The sequence below is a fragment of the Arachis ipaensis genome, chromosome B7 (assembly GCF_059453495.1).
Source record: "Arachis ipaensis isolate K30076 ecotype BB chromosome B7, ASM5945349v1, whole genome shotgun sequence".
NCBI classification, from domain to species: domain Eukaryota; kingdom Viridiplantae; phylum Streptophyta; class Magnoliopsida; order Fabales; family Fabaceae; genus Arachis; species Arachis ipaensis.
In genome coordinates this window covers 7,512,259-7,517,222 of record NC_142442.1, presented here as the reverse complement: position 1 = coordinate 7,517,222, position 4,964 = coordinate 7,512,259, and the positions used below count along the sequence as shown (strand labels likewise).

The 4,964-nt window shown below is 44.2% G+C and overlaps 1 pseudogene; it reads right to left on the bottom strand.

Annotated features, from left to right (window-relative positions):
• Positions 1-1,427: 1,427 nt before the first annotated feature.
• On the bottom strand, positions 1,428-3,897 carry LOC148550259 (protein FAR1-RELATED SEQUENCE 5-like; annotated as a pseudogene).
• Positions 3,898-4,964: the final 1,067 nt, after the last annotated feature.

The window sequence follows — 4,964 nt, the reverse complement described above, 5'->3', positions numbered from 1 at the left end:
ACTAATATATTATACTAAATGTATCACATAATAATATGGGTTTGAAAGGTTAGCATATATACCAGGTATATATGGGGTTGAATAGTTTAGCCTGTTATATAATTTTCTTGTTTCTTTATTAAATATTTTACATATCCATATACGAAATAATTCTATACCATTCCATTTCGAACTTTTTCTTTTTTCCTTTCAATTTAATTATGAGTCATTCCCATCTATCATTTTTAACATTTTCAAACGTAATCATATAGTTTTAGACCAAGGCTTTGTCTTTGGTGGAGAAAGTATAATCAGGACCATGATGGACCAAGTGGAAAGATTCCGTTTGGATGGTTAGGATGAGATCCGTACAGCATTTGTTGAAAATTATATATTTGGCCCAAAACTTAGTTTATTTGTGAACCGGTACACTATGGTTTTTTCGGTTTGAGTTATAATCTCCGGTTTATTTATTTTTTTTTGTTGGAAATGGGTTAGTTTTTTTTTTTCACCATGGGTTTTAGGAGGTGTGTGGGCCACCATCGTTCCACCAAAAAAACTATGTAATACAAAACCCACATCTCAAAATTCTTCGGACGGTCACCACCCTGAGTCCGGCAATCGAATGGGGAAAAGTTTGGAAGGGTCTCTATCGCAATGACGGCGAGTGACGGAGAACCGCATATGCCCAGCGAAAGAAACGATGCCGACGAGAAGGTTTGATGAAATGGAGACGAGGTTTGGTGAGTCTGCAATCCCAACGGCAGCGACTAAGGGAGAGCTCCATATACCTGGCTGACTGGAGGAGAGTTCGATATTGGGAGATTGAATGGAGGAGGTGCCTGATGGTCTTCAACAGTGGCCGACGAGGGCAACTAGTTAGCGTTGCAAATCTTGGATGGAAATCCTGAATGGAGAAGGAAATGGGTCTGGTATGGGAGATAGGAAACAGAACACGGCCACTCGCAAGACATAGCAACATTATGAAGATGCTATCTCGCGAAACGGTGATGGCAAGAAGAAGTTTGTAATGGTCGTCGGTAATGGACAGTGGCAATGGAGGTGGAAACAAAGATTCCTGGCCGGCGTGTAGGAGGGAACCCTTTTTTTTTGTTTGGTCGATAGGTGGATACGAATTGGGTGATAGGGAAGTTGTTGGTTTTGGGTTCGATGTCAAAATAGGCCCGGACTCGTGCCGAGAAAAAAAATAGCCACATTCTATGCCGTTACTTTAATAATGCTACCCCAACTCCTCCTGCAGAACTGGTCAAGTAGTACTTGTACAAAGTACCCAAAAAAAAAGTAGCACTTCTACATCATCGACATCTACCTGTAAAACCTTGATGCAGATGCAAATGTTGTGCTAATCTATCGCAAGAGATTTGAAGATTTACCTTAACGTGGGAGTTGGTGTGTGAGAAATATTTGGTGGTCCTTATTAAGCCGTTTTAATTACAGCATAGTGAATGCAGATAACTAATAATGGAGAAATCCACTAAAGTAAAGCAGTAATAGTCAGCGTAATGTAATGGAGAAATCGCCGCGTGCATGCTCATGTATGCCGCGTCTGGGATCTCCCCAACACGAGTTCCGTCGCAGGGTGCACGCGGCTGCTTTGCCCTCTTTGTCCACCGGTCAAGTATTAGGCCTTTGGGGATAGCTGTCATGTTCAGATAAACCAGAACCCCAACCATGTGGACACAAGGAAGCCCAAAGGACTCCATCCGCTGACAAGAACAGCTGAATTCGTCGTCTTTCTCGGCCCAAGACACGGCCCATGATCTCTGCTTGCAGTACATTGCAACCTCGAACAAAACACAAGCGCTCGTCCTCTTGGTGGACACAACTCTAACGTTGCTGGCTAGCATCAGCACCTCCCGAAACAGTTCGAAAACCTCTCTTGTATAAACCGTTGCAGCGAATTGCTCAATGGCCTCGAGTTTCGTCTTCACAATAGGCTCGCCATACGCAGACTTGTAGTCTGCCACTAGTTCTCTCCTCCTCATGAACTCCAAATAGTGTTGGAAGTGCTCCACAAACTCCCTCAGATTGTACCCGTTGTGTATAAATTTTCCAAGCTGCATATTCAAAGCCTCGCACCTGGATGTCGTCTTCAGACCTGCAAAGAATTTCCATCGGATATGGGCATTGGACCAGGAATGCTTCTTGGCATACATCTCCACTATCTACGGATGATCCTCCAACCCGTGGTCCGCCACGTTATCCGTCCATATTGTCTCAAATTCGTCAACCTCTAGATCTCCCATGAGGCACAGACGGAATTTCCTGAGAAAACCCGGCCGTCCAACTCTAGCAGTGGCGTTCCTTAACAAATGCCAGCTACACAACCTGTGATGTGCACCGGGAAAAACTGTGCTAACCGCACTCTTCATGGCGAGGTCACCGTCCGTGATGACAGACTTTGGCTGTTTTCCCTTCATTGCCTCAAGGAATGACCGCAGCAACCACACATAGCTTGCTTCGCTCTCGTTGCTCAATATGGCGCAGCCGAACACCACCGTCCTCATATGATGGTCCACCCTTGAGAATATTACCAAAGGGCACTTGTATTTGTTACGACCGTAAGTTGCATCAAAACCCAGGACATCCCCGAACACGCTGTAGTCATAACGACTTGTACCATCGCACCAGAAGAGATTTTCCAGCCTCTTGTCAACATCCAGCGAGTACCTCCAGAATATCCCGGAATCAGTCGTCCTTAAAGTTCCCAAGAACTTCAACGTGAACTCCGCATCTGTCGCGCATGCCCGCCTTTTCTTCTCTATCGCATTATATATGTCCTTTATCTCGAACCCGACAGTCTCGAATCCTCCTGATTGATTGGCAAACGCGAGGAAAATCGTAGGCACCCACAACCCAGATTTTCTCATGGAATTGATTTGGTGCAAATCCCCTTCCTTGACTGCTCTGTGTGACTGCGACAGACCCCTAAACCTTGCATCTAGCATGGGATGATTGTGGTTGTCGCAGAATTATTCAACAAACCATCGCCCGCTGGCATCATCAGCGTGGACCTTAATTCGGGCTTCACACCCGCACCGCGTGATCGGTCGAGGATCCTTATTCCTGTCTTTCCGCTGCATGTGTTTCCCGTCTCGCTCCCCTTCCCTCGAGCACACGAATATCTGCCAAATTATTTCGCCCTCCGCCCCCTGCTTTGTTCTGCGACCCACTTTGGACCTCCTGACCGAGAATCCCTTGATGCGACCGAATTCGTTGTAGTAGTCATAAGCTTCCTGTAGGCTTGTGAACTCCGTTGTAAGGACGTCCTTGGCTGTGAGGGAAGAAAATTCAATCACGCCAAAGGATCCTATCCCTTCAACAATCCTCACTCCTGCTTCTGCATCTATGTCTGCATCTGCGGCGGACGAGTCCATCGCTTCTGCGTCCTCTACCGGCACGGTTTCGCCGCTCATTCCATCGTCACCATCCTGCAACGAACAACATGCGGCATGTGTTACAACAGGCGGTGGGCCACATCAACATAAACCGGTCAACAAAAACTCATAACAGGAGCAACAAACACACCTGCGACGCATGGACTCGGTCAAAATTAGATGAAAACTCGTAGCTAGGCTCCACAAATCCATTCGGCTGTCACAGTTCAAACAAACGCAGTGAGCAAGCAGAACATCGGCGTTATCAACCGTAACTATGAACACGTAGCTATAATCCCAGGCATCCTAAAATAACCCAACTAAAACTCATTCAACCATAAGGACCAACCCCGATTTTCGGTACACAAATTAAAAACTAACAAATCAAATTCGGCTATGTGCCATAATAAACGGCAACCTCCAACAATCAAACGGTTAAAACTGTTGGGGAAACCGGTGACTCACGAGCCCCACAATTGAAATCAATTTCGGTGCAAACCCCCCCTCCCCCCCGCGGCATTATCGGACGGTAAAGACCTCATTGACATTGACAAAGCGTACCTGTGAATCTCGTTGCCCTCTGTGGTCCATTTTCTTCCCTTATTGTGAACCTCGAGACAGCCAGATCTCGATCTGTGCTTCCGCGCCGTTCAATACCGCGTTCTCCTCCGCCGTGCACCGCCGTCTCCGTGCAGGTCGACCAAACGAACCTTCACACTGACTCCAACACAGCTTTCACCTACCTATTAATGGAGTTTGGGGCTTTAGGTTAATAACGGATTCTCGTCTCCTCCCCCTCCTTTTGGTTGTTTCTTAATTCTATCCCCAACCACTACTTTTGATTATTTGTGAACCGGCCCCAATCTTTTTCAAAAATTGAATTCATTACCTGATCCACCAAGGTCTTGAATATACTTTCCCCACCGTAGAAACGTCCTTAGACCAAACTATAAAACTATATAGATACTTCTCTGATCTCACTTTCTTTTCTTTTTTCCCCTTTTTTTTAACCATTGAAAAACAAATTAAGTGATGATGATGTAAAAGTAAAACCTTGATTTACCGACCCAATATCAAAGTGGAGCACCTTATTTTCAGATACAACGTTGCACACTTGCACAGTAAAAGTTGGTGCAATTCATAAGACTTTGCAAAAAAATAAAGAAGTGATTAGCAAACGCACAAAGACTTAATTGGTTTGTGTGTGAAACATCTATCTCCCCAGTTACCACTACCTCTATATATCCTACGAATGCTTTTTCATATGAATCACGTTTTCAGCCAGAAAACACGTACGGTGGTAATTTCTTATTTGATTTTAAATCTAACCAAAATTATGAATGAATTACTACATACATTGTTGGATGATTCTTCCATCAATCAGATGGGAGTGGATTCGAAACTTACATCAACCAAAATTTCGGATTTCTAACCCAGAAACCTCCCGTGAAATAAGTGGCATATATATACGAAGCTCGTTTGGTGCCATTAAGTTATTGATTTTTTTTTTTTTAACATATTTACCAAATTTTTAACAATAAAAATGAAGTATTAAAAAGCTATAATGTATATTTTTTAAAAAATATT